This window comes from Chelonia mydas, chromosome 1, assembly GCF_015237465.2.
Source record: "Chelonia mydas isolate rCheMyd1 chromosome 1, rCheMyd1.pri.v2, whole genome shotgun sequence".
NCBI classification, from domain to species: domain Eukaryota; kingdom Metazoa; phylum Chordata; order Testudines; family Cheloniidae; genus Chelonia; species Chelonia mydas.
Window position 1 is genome coordinate 316,282,342 of NC_057849.1, and position 13,063 is coordinate 316,295,404.

A 13,063-nucleotide genomic window follows, 5' to 3' on the forward strand; every position below is an offset into this window, starting at 1 on the left:
CCACCATTTGCTGAGGCAAATATTAATCGGGGAAAAACTTCTCATGGATCAGAAATGGCTCAAACTTGAATCAAACATACAGACACCCCACCAATTTTGAGGACGTTCAAATCTGTATTTGAATATTGAAGATCAGGCTATTTCTTCTATCGAAGATACATAAACACAAACATTTGGAATAAATACTAGCAATAGGGAAGTGATACAAATTTAACATGATTTAAATAATGTATTCTACAATTATTCAAGTAGTGTATTCTTGGATGTAGATGATCTTGGATGTTCCACATTTTTAGCTTTTAAAGGCCAATTACAAGTTCATCTAATTGAAGCTAACATTGTAGACCTGGCACAGTTGGAATTCAGGTCAAAATGTGGAACTGAAACCACTTTAGTGGCACTCTTGTATGGTCTTCTCTTGTCAGTTGATAGAGGACACACATCCATTTGACACAGCTGACAACCAGACACTGCTGTCTCACCTGAAAGAGGTGGCAGGGATCCATGGTAAGGCACTAAAATGGTCTGAGTCCTTCCTGGAGAACCAAGTAGTGTTGGGAAATTGATATCCACCACTAGCCCCCTCATTTTGGAGTCTCACAGGGATCAATTCTGTCTCCAATCCTTTTCAATACCTACTTGCAGCCACTAGGTGAACTGGTCAGATGACATGGGCTGAAGTGCCAGTAATATGCAGATGACAAACAGCTCTACCTATCATTCACCACATATGACCACACCAGTACCACTAAGATGTGGTCAGAGGAGATCAGCACATTGTTGGTGAACAGGTGGCTGAAGCTGAACCTGAGCAAGACAGAAGTGATGGGCAAAGGAAAGCATTTTGTAGAGTTTGCAACCATCATGTAGTTTCATAGAATATTAGTGTTGGAAGAGACCTCAGGAGGTCATCTAGTCCAATCGCCTGCTCAAAGCAAGACCAACACCAACTAAATCATCCCAGCCAGGGCTTTGTCAAGCTGGGCCTTAAAACCTCTCAGGGTGGAGATTCCACCACCTTCCTAGGTAACCCATTCTGGTGCTTCACCACCCTCTTAGTGAAACAGTGTTTCCTAATATCCAACCTAGACCTCTGCCACTGCAACTTGAGACCACTGCTCCTTGTTCTGTCATCTGCCACCATTGAGAACGGCCTAGCTCCATCCTCTTTGAAACCCCCCTTCAGGTAATTGAAGGCTGCTATCAAATCTCCCGTCACTCTTCTCTTCTGCAGACTAAATAAGTCCAGTTCCCTCAGCCTCTCCTCATAAGTCATGTGCTCCAGCCCCCTAATCATTTTCATTGCCCTCCGCTGGACTCTCTCCAATTTGTCCACATCCCTTTTGTATTAGGGGGACCAAAACTGGACACAATATGCCAGATGTGGCCTCACCAGTGCTGAATAGAGGGGAATAATCACTTCCCTCGATCTAGCAATGCTCCTACTAATACAAATACTTTGGTTGAAGATACCACATTCACAATTGGTCAGTTTGGTCCATTGTTTAGGAGTACTTTTGGACTCCTCAATGATGCTACTCTTTCACAAAGCAGCAGCTGTGAGTAATGTTTTCTATCATTTCCAGGACCAGTTGGTTAGGAGACTCTGTCCTGTACTGGTGAATGATGACCTGCCCACAGTTATGCACACCTCTGTCTCCTCTCAGCTGGACTACAGCACTTAAGAAACTCCAACTAACACAGAACACTGCAGCTACACAGACTACTATGAGCACATCGCACCTGGCCTCCACTCTCTTACACTGGCTTCCCATAGAATTTTGAATCAAGCTCAAGGTCTTGATCTCTATTTTCAATGTTCTCCATGGTCTGCACCCAGGTTACCTAAAAGACTGTCTAAAGTTTCAGGATGAAGATCATGATCAACAGTTACACTCCTCCGGCACAATGGAACACTCTATAATAACAACAAAGCTTGTCTGTGCAGAAGACAGAACTTTCTTGGGGGCCAGTTCAAGGCTGTAGAATGAACTCCTCCAGGAACAAAGGAACCATCACAAATTTCAGAACTTTATCTTTGAAGTGCCAAGTACATTTCTTTGACCTTGCCTTCTCCAACATAAATACATAGCAACAGCTATAAAAAACAACAGAACTTAAAACCATACCAAAACAAGACACTTCACTGCACATGCTTCTCCCGCTGGGAAGAAGACGGTGTGTAGTCACATTGCTTAACGCAGTACCGGAAGGAACTCAGATACTACTATGATGAGATAGGTATGCGAACCTCAACAGAGTAGAAGTATGTTCAAGACATTGACCTACTTGCTATTCTTCCTCCTGGTGCCTCCAAAATTAAACATTTCTCTTTGGTTGGATCCAATCCACCCCTTCTAAAGCAAAGCTATTCTTTGTGAGAGAAGAAGGATAACCGTATCTGACATGTACAGAATTGTATGCTTATTCACAATGATTCTATTACCCTTAATTTTCAACAAGTTAACTCATTTCTAATTTACCAAGATTACTTTTTTTAATGGCTGCTGTAGCAAGGCAGGCTGACTCACCACCATGGCGCCTCCTGCTGTTCAGTCCAGGAATTAGCTTATCCAGCTCAGGAACATCCTCCTCTGACCAGTTTCTCCTTGCCCTTACCTGCCCCTCTGCAGTCCCTTTATCTCCACCACGTGTAGGCCCCACGTCCCTCCCAGACCACTGTGCCTTTTACCTTGGGGTGCTGCCCCTCACACAGGGAACCCCACTCCCCTGAGACCACCTCGCTTCAGTGACCCACTGCCAGTCCTCATCTAGCCCCTTTACTCAGGGGCAAACTGCAGTCTGCAATGGCCACTCATCATTGGCTAGGGGGTTGGACCTGTTGCCTTTCCCTGCAGCCCCAGTACCTCCATAGGCCTTCCTGTCAGGCCTCAGCCTGGGAGGTCACCAGGCCTGAGCTCCCCAGCTCAGCCTGCCTCTTCCCCAGCACTGCTCTGCTGAAGGTATCCTGTGCTCCCAGGCAGCCCAGTCCTTCCCATCCCAAGGCTGTAGTGAGACTGCCTGCTTCCTAGCTCACAGCCCTTTTTATACCAATCCTACTGGGCCTGGATTGGCTGCTACCAGCCTTTGCCTGACTGGCTCCTTGGGGCAGCCCTTTCCCAGAGCTGGTTTTAACCCCTTCTCCCCGGAGCGGGGTGCTCGCCCCGTTACAACTGCCTTCCATATAAAGGCATCTGATAGCTTAAATTTCAGTGACAGCTTATGGTAAACACAGTGATGACACCAATGGATCTTGAAATAACTGAGATTTTTTATAGCTGTGACTCTAGTAATGGAGAAATTTATTCATTCTAAAGGAATTAAAATCTGTCTTAAAAGAACTTAGTAAATCTCGTGTGTTTAATATCCTCACCTTAACAAGCCTAGTTTTGCTGGAAATGGCAAAAAGTTGTTTTGAAGATCTATTGATTTATCTTTCATCTTTTAGTCATCCTCTGTGATTTTATTCCTGATCCTGGAAGAATGTTGCTGTGTTCTCTCCTTGGATATATGCACACGTCCCTCATTGTCTACAGAAACCTAAGTTCATCTGAGCACAGAACTGACCCCACAGTGTTTGGCATGCAGTTCTGGGGATTAACATAGGTCATGTGTTATTAATATGCCTCTACTGGTGGACAATTTGGGGTATTCTGTGGCTCTGAATTCTTTCTAGCCTGAAAGATATCAATTTGTAACTCTACCCAAACCTATAATATTCCATCAGGTCCTTATGTACTCTGGTAAGAGCCAACTTACTATTTCCTAATGTCTGGTAGAAAGCACCCAATATTTGTGAAATTATTTTAAAGTGAATGTCCTCTGCTACTGGCCTGTTCCCACCTTATTTTCAAGATGAGACTGACTTTAACATGTTTATGGCAGATTTACACCAATCTAATACAGAATAGAATGTGGTTCTTATTAATAAGCCCCCTACCAGTTTTGCCACATCACATTTAACTCAGAAAGGAGAAATACTCTCTTCAGAAGAGATACAACTGCAAAGGCTCACCTGCCGAGATTGTCACCCCTATATTTGTAGGGTGACAGGATCCACATTCGGATCTCATCCCAAGAGATGAAAGGTAGATGATGGGACAGTGTAATGGCAAGGAAGGTACTTAAATACCATAATGATTGAAAAATAGGGAGCCAAAGAGAATAAAGAGAGTGAAGAATATGCTGTTAGACAAGGTGGGGAAAGGCAGGAGAAAACCATTGAAAGTAAAAAATGTGTATGGAGAGAGGTCAAATCAGAAGAAAAAGGTTTTGGAAGAAAGTGAGCAGGTTTTAGACAAAATAATAAAAATAAATTTGTATAAGGAAAACCTTATTTTAAAATTAGTCTTTGGGAAAACATGGACATTGAAGAAGACTGAAGGAGAAGAGGAAAGACAAGGCAGCTATAGTAAAGGTTTGCTTTTTAATTCTAGCAAGTTTTCTTTATTCAGTGTTGAAAACTATGATTTATTGCTGGTTTGTCTGTTTCTAACACAAACCAAAATGTGCAATGTTTCCCCGTTTAGAGCAGGAAAGGGATGCCACCCGCTTCCCAGATCTGACTTGATCCTCCTCCCCTTTGAGATACTACATATCACCCTCATTTTCTTCTTAAAAAGCTGACAGTATGCCCCCTAGCTCCAAAAACACTGTGGCCCAGTTCCTTCTTCCCATGTGGCCAGGCCTGCCATGCTCATGGGCATAAAGGAAAGATGTGAATGGTTCATTCTGGTTTTAAGTCAGTCAGCGGTTGTTAACTCCAAATCAGTTGATTGTCTTATCTCATGCTATGGAGTGCTAAACTGTGCAGAAACTTGCAAGTGTTAGACAGGGCCTTAGATTTACAAAAACCTGCATAGGTGCCCATCCAATGATCTGGGTGGTTAATTTTTTGTTATTTTGAGGGGGGAGGGATAGCTCAGTGGTTTGAGCATTAGCTTGCTAAACCCAGGATTGTGAGTTCAATCCTTGAGGGGGCCATTAAGGGACCTGGGGCAAAAACTGGGGATTGGTCCTGCTCTGAGCAGGGGGTTGGACTAGATGACCTCCTGAGGTCCCTTCCAACCCTGATAGTCTACGTATTATACTGTTCAACCACTAAGTGGTACCAGGTATAAAATACCTTATTTAAGTGAACCTCAGCCCTATCTGGCAGAGCATTATAGGATGTTGTGATGAGCACATCTGTTGTGTGTATAAGCAAGCTCTGTAGCCAGTCCATACTGGATACAAAGGAACATGACAAGGTGTCAGAGTGAGATTGGAATCCTCACACTGAATCTATCTAAAGGATTGAGAGAACAATTGATCTCATCTTTACAGTCGAAAGTCCTTAAATCACTCAAAATGCAATATGGACTTTTTAGGTCAAATTAGAGCTTAGAACCCCTGTGACAATGTTTTCCCCATTCACCTTTCATTTCTAAATGAAAGGCATAAAATCATGGTTCCACGATAATTAGGTGGTACAGGCATCTCTAATAGCACACACCATATAAAAATGTCTGTAACAGATAGGGATGGATACAGTGCAAATAGTTATTAAACAAAGATGTATTCACTGAATATTGTCATTATTCATCAAAAATTATCTGACAAATAATATTTCACCTACTATAGAGCTGCTTCAATAATGAAAACAACTATTTGTTAAATCATGTACATCCAGAGTCAGTGGCTCTCAACCAGGCGTACACTGTGGTACATCAACTCAGATAGATATTTGCCTAGTTACAACAGGCTACATAAAAAGCTCTAGTGAAGTCAGTACAAACTAAAATTTCATACAGACAGTGACTTGTTTATACTGCTCTATATACTATACACTGAAATGTAAGTACAATATTTATATTCCAATTGATTTATTTTATAATTATACGGTAAAAATGAGAAAGTCAGCAATTTTTCAGTAATTGTGTGCTGTGACACTTTTGTATTTCTATCTCTGATTTTGTAAGCAAGTAGTTTTTAAGTGAGGTGAAACTTGGGGGTACGCAAGACAAATCAGACTCCTGAAAGGGGTACAATAGTCTGGAAAGTTTGAGAGCCACTGCCCAGAGTGATGGCAAAAATTAGCAAACAGCATTAGGTAATCTATAATGATAATTTAGCATAACAATGCATTATGGGTTGAAACTGCACCAGACCAATATTGATTCCTTTCCTGTTAATACTAATATTAATAATTATCTCTATTACAGGGCATAGAATCCCAGTCAATGATCACTGCCTTCCTGTATAAGACATTGTACAAACAAGGAACAAAGACAGTCTCTGCCCCATAGAGTTTATGATATAAGAGAGTCTGATCTGGCGCTCAATGAAATCAAACTCTCCCTGATTTCAAAGTCCTTAAGCAGGTATATATAAAAGAAACATTTGAAGCTGATTTAAAAGTTTAGTGAATGAAAAATCACATTTGAGAAGTTTTCCTGCATTCTGAAACCTTATGATTGTTTAGATTTTTTTTAATAGCAAGCAATTAGTACACAACAGTCTAATTGCTTTTAGATACCTTTTTTTCTGAAATAAAAGTCTCAACTGTCTGTAATATTTAAACTAAAAAATGTAACTGCTAGAACATAAACTAATTTCCCTTTTTAATATGCAGATTGAATATGATTTTTAAAAATTATTTAAATATGTATTTACATGATAAGCTTTCATAGCTCCCAAAAAGCCATTACAGTCTTTAAATCAATAACACACTTTAAAGAATGACTAAATACTTATTTACAATGCCAGTCATAACAGCAGCCCAGCTGTAGTCCATTTTGCATTACCTAGTCAATAATCTACATTTTAAAAGTCACACAGAATGCACTTGCAGGACCTGATTCTGCATGGGCTAAGAAACTCTCAGAAGATGCTAAGGGCCTTACCTCCCACCGAATGGGCCCAGATGTTTGAGTGAGGGGCAGACTTAGAAAACAAATCTAGGTAAATGGATTGAAGCTATGGGAGTTGAGGACATTTAACACCTTGTGAGTGATGGTAATGCCCAATCTTATCATATACAAATGCATAATTTATCAGCATATCAGAGCCCTAATGGTCCGTTCCCCCCCTTTTTCTTCCTTCTCCCTCTCTTCCCCACAGCATGTATTTTAATAGTTCACATTGACATACCATCCTTCTCGCCAGAAGATCCCAAAGAGCTTCATAAGTGTATGCTATGCATACTCCACCGCCTCTGAACTGCCATCATCTCTTGAGAGAAGGGTAACAGCCAACAGAACCAGAGCACTCTCCATAACAAAGAAGGGGATAAGCATCTGCGCAATTAATGGTACTTTCCCACTTTTGCAAAGCATGTTGTGAACTATGGATTAAAAGTTGTATGGGTCAAGTGTTCTCACTCTTACAAAAAGTGCCGTGGCCCTTTAGTGTTCATGCAGAACTAGCAAACCTCAGGTTTTCAGGTTTTCATCCAAAACACACAAATGTGTAGTTAACTACATGAACTCAGTTTAACTACTTCAGAAGGATTAAAGGTTTTATCCACCATGCTGGAATCTGAATGCATTCCCAGGGGTTCTTGATACTCCCTGCCTGTTGCTTAGATTACTCAGTTCTCTGTTCCCTCCCCAGTGCATAGTAAATGGATAGTATAGTACATTTCAATTATGTTCAGTCCCATTCCATCTCCGCATTTATTATAACAGCAAACTGTGAATAGTGTACATTTTTGATAAGTATAGTATAATACCTGTTGTCATTCCCTGTGATGATTTATTACTGGTATTGTGATAGTGCCCAAAATCCCCAGTTTGAGATTGGGGTTTCATTGTACAAGCACAGCACAAAAAGACAGACCCACTGCCCTGAAAAGTTTACAATCTAACCATTTCCTGTGCTATAAAATCTGCCTGCATAGTCTGTGGTTCCTGTTAGTAATTTTCCACACGGTCATTATAGGCAGAGCTGGTAGCACCATCTTTTAACAGTTTCTAGAATAAAAACTTGTTTTCAGTTGTTTGTAACTTTGCAAAACTTTAACCATTTAACAGAAATTTTCTGTGTCAGGCATCTGCCTCAGGCTGCCTTTTATTTTAGGGGAGAAGGGGACAGGGAATTTCAGCCCAAACAATACAGCTGTTTCTGAGAATGAGTTTAGGGGAAAAATACATTATTTTGTCCCATCTTAAAAAAATTCTGTCAATCTTTTCTTTGAAAAGCTTTACCGTCCCCATGATTTGGAGCAGGGACTTGAAATTTGGCAAGGAGGCTGGGAATGGGAGTTAGGGGAGTCTGGGACTGGTTAGACAGTGATATTAGTGTCATCAGATGTTCAGCTCTGTGTGTGTATTCTCTCCGTGTGCTGTCCCAGCTCTACGCAGACAGCTGGCACAGCAGACCTTGAGCAAACTGTCCAACAACCAGAAGATCCGTTAAGGTATGAAGGCACCCAGCCAGGTTTGTTGCCGATGAAGCACAGTCCTAGCTCCTCAGATCAATGTCTACAGTTACACTAGCACATGTATGCCTGTAACAATGGAGGCAGCTCAGTCAGTGGCGGGACTTTCCACTACACCCTAGGCTGGCCAAAGACACTGCCTCTGAGATACCTCTTTATATACCGATGCAAACAAGTTACGTATCGCCCCTGATGCAGCTGGGCGCCACCCATTGCCTTGTACCTGTAGGTTCGATCAAAATATCTCTATCCATCATGATGTCATCCTGACCTTATCTTTAGGATGGGTCAGCATGTTCCTGTTATCTTTGTGGGACGTGTTGGTGTCGGGGTGTTCTGATACTACCCATCTGGAACGTGTTTGCATGTATAGGAATGTGTGTTTCTGCAGTATCACCCCTGTTATTGCCAGATTCTGTGAGCAGGGCCTGCCTCTAGATCACAGCGTGACTTTGCTTTAAATTACCAAAACTTTGACCACTACTTTAACCCAGGCCTCGGGCTCTCTTCCTATTACAATTAGGACTGGTACCCAGTTGGCTGTGGAACACAGATTGGATGAGGATCTCGGGGGAGGGGAGAAACTAGGACCGGCTAGACAAGGAGACTGGGACTATGAACCACGGGGGAATGAGAGAGGAAACTGAGACTGGAGAGAAACCCAGGAAGGAAGACTGGGCCTGGGAGCCAGTGGGGTAGGGAGAGGAGAAACTGGGACTGGCTGGGCAGGGAGACTGGGACTGGGTTGGCAAGGAAAATGGAATTGGGGGAAAAAGGCCAAGGCTGGGGAAGATACAGGACTGGGACAGGGACAGGTTGGAGGGGATGGGACAGAAGGGGTCAAGGTTGAGGGGAAGAGGCTGTGCCCATTAGTGCACACTCACGTCCAAATCTCAACATTCTTCTGCCATCAACAACTATAAGTGAAACTCACTGGCAAAGTGTGTCTCATCCCCATTTAGTGCTGACCCACATAGGGAAAGACAATCTACTCTTGCTATCAGTTGCTTTGTTACTTCAAGCAGCAGAGCTCTGGGCAGTGGATCTAAAGGTTCCAGTCCTGTTGATGAACCATATGGGAGTGAATATGATGCCATAGGATGGGATTTCTCTTTCTTCAGTTTGCTTTTTTTAAAATCTAGTAAAAAAAGCAACCTAAATTGAAACAACATTATATATAATTTGGCTTTTTGTGAGTAATATGCAGTATGCTTGTGCTGGCTCTCTGATATATCGCCATCCTAAATGTTTGTTTTGCCATTGCCTACCTGCTATTGACGTTCTTTAAAAATAATCACAAAGGGATATGGCTGACCCATTTTCCCATTGCATCTATATCAATAATGACTTTAACATTGGTTCAATTTAGTATATTTGTGTAAATCACACAACTAAAACTTGACATGTCCTGTGGATTTTTGTTGCCTGCAGGCTTTGTGAGTGTGCTGATCATAACTGAAAGGAAATACTGTCATTCTCTTTTCTGTCTACTGAACCATTTTAAAAGCAGATGAGTTTACTCATCTGCTGCAGCACCAGTTGTGGTGGGACAGATGCAGAATATTACTGAGTAAAGTCATTGTGTATACTAGCTCTTGCCCATGGCATCTTTATAGTTGTTCTTTCATGGTTATTTTCTTTAATTTAGAATAAAAATCATTAGACTGAAAAACATGTTCAGGAAAACATAGCAATGGATTGTGTACCCAATTACTTGACTATATGGACTGTAACTGTGAGAAAATAGCCTGATGGTTTACCCTCTAAACATGATTCCTCCAAGTCAACTTTGCGGTAGTGTGGGGATGTTTCCACTGTTACTTCTCAGATTGTTTAGACAAGTAAAAAGCAACCTTCTGGTGCATGGCGACCTAATAGGCCCGCACTTACGTTAGAAAAAAAGAGGGAGAAAGGAGAGAAATATTTTTATTGAAGACCAACCACAAGTGATCATTAACTTATCAGTTACTTTTATTTTATTTTTTTTACACAATGTAGTATTATTGCCACAAGAGATTATTGAGGTCAATAGCAGAATATGATTTAAAAAATAAATAGAAATGTGTATGAACAGACCACCCAGGATTGACACAGTGAATATTAAAAGAATAAGCAAGAGTTTTGGAAGAACTATAAACCCTTCTGCTGCAGGGCCCAACCCAGATCTAGTTATTGGAGCTAGAAGAAAGCCTCCTCTTAGGGTAGCTTATTGCATAACCACCTGCTGCAGGGATTCTTGCACCTTCTTCTAAAGCATCTGGTACTTGCCATTGCTGGTGACAGAATACTGGACCAGAAGGGCAACTGTTCTCATCCAGTATGGCAATTCCTTTGATATTCAAACATGTCTTAATCTCTCTCACATCACATAATGGGTAAACCTGGGCAAATAACAGATTTTGTTTGTTGACAATTTCAAAATGATGGGAAAAAAACTTTTTTTGGGTTGAACAGTTTCATTTTGATTTTGACCATTTAAAAATGTTTACAGGGAGGGTAAAAAAATTAAAGGCATTTCAAATGGAAAAATCAAAACATTTCAAATTTAAAATATCAAAATATGTTCCAGGTTTTTTTCAGAATTTTCTTTCAACGAACAATTAGTTGAAATTTATATGAATTTGCAAAATGTTTCAATGTCACTGCCGCTGAAAAATTTCATCCAGCTCTAATTATGTTCTCTACGCCCCTTACTCTGAAAAAAGTCCATTTGAATAGACATTAAATTAAGTTCATAAACGTGTCAGTAACTCACTCTATAGCAAAATGCAAACATATAACCAGATTCTAAGCTCTGGCATGCAGTAATAATCACATTGACCTCCTCCTCCCTCCAAAAAAAGTGTTTCTGCAAACAAAAATTATAGTACCACAAACAGGCTAGACTCCATTGCAACACAGGTAAGTGTCTGACCCTTTCAGTAAATAAATAGTCCACACTGGTACTGAATGATGGAGTTTTGCTATTTATATCTTGTTGATGGAATATGATGTTTTGCAGATATATTTACTTTTTCCTAAACTGATTGCATTGTTGTCTCTCACTCTGTCATACTCCATCATTAATCCTTGCATTGCTTTGAAACAATGAAGTAATAAACTTCCATTATATGCTTACAATGAGAAAGAATGCTCAGGAAAAATATTATGCCTATTATATAGTGGTTTTATAGGTACTGACATGGCATCTCAAACAAAATATAAAATGATTGTATTCTTAATTTTCATCCTGCCCTCATTGTTCAGTTTATCTCTCTCCTCTGTAAATGAGAGTGATGAAGCATAACTAACAAGTATCGTTTGCCTGTCAACAACAAATAGACTAAAATATTTTTTAATTCAGGTATATGCATCATGTTGTATGTCTGAAGCAGATGAAGGTTGCTGTACTAAAGACACAAGAGATACCACCCAAGGAAATGAGCAATATCTCTTTGGGAACAATTATTTGTCTTAAGAAATATCTTCATAAACTCAAATGTAAAATTGTACAGTTGATTTTCCCCCAGGAATGCTATTTCTAAATGGCATTTTTGAAATTGCTGTCATCAAGCTGTATCTCATGTTACTACCCATTTTCCAGAAAGCACAGCAATTTCATCAAGCATTTATTAACAATTTCACTAAGTCATGTATTTTCCCTTGTGCTCACTGTAACAGTCCAACAGAGCACGAACACACTGTGAAGAACCGAAACTGATTCAAAAAGAAAAGCAAAGAACCTCACCAAAGGACTAGGAGGAAGACCCGGAAGAGGAAAGAATGAAGTGAGTCACTTGGAGAGGCGGGGGCAGAGTGGGGGGCAAGACAGAAGCAATTTCCAAGCTTTCATTTTTGTTTCCTGGGCAAGAACACCAAATAATAATAATATAATGTTTTGCGTTAGAAGGACTTAGCAAAGAACTGACAAGTTGAAATGGCTATAATTAAACAGATCCAGGTTTAGGGATTAGTTCTCAGTGCAAGTTCCAGGACAGGCCTACAATAGATGCTGTGCGTTTCTGGATGAGAGAAGTAAGACTTCAACAATTTGGGAATACAACAGATCTCTGGAGGCTTTACAAATGAAACGCAATCAGAAAAACTTTTGGTAAAATATCTGTCAATCACATGACCTCATCAGACTCTAAAACAGTAGGTTTGTCAATGTTTGTCCTCCCAGCAATTTCTTAAGCCATATCATCAGAGTAATTTCCTGTTGTCACTTGTCACTATCAGAATGAAGCACACATGTGTTTGAGTTTAGCAATCATTCCTTATGTTATCCTTATTGACATCTACAAATCCAACTCCCCCCCCCCCACCCTCAAGTGTATTCCACTATAAGCATTCCTGGATGTTTATACTATCAGCTATGAGGAAAAAATGGTCATTTTTAAGTGAGGAATTGTAAATCAAATGAAAAGTTTCTCCTGCAAACTCTCATCAGAACCATTTATCTCTTTTCTCAATATGTGGGGATGAGATAAAGCCTAGTCCTTCATATGATAGGTGAAAGTAGGGGAATACAGTCCCATTTTCTCCTGGGATTAATTGCTTTAAAAGCCAAACCCAATTTATGATTTTCACTTGCTTTCAATAGTCTGTAAATTGATTGTCTCAATTTTCACCCCACCTGAACCAGATTATAACTCCATGTATTAT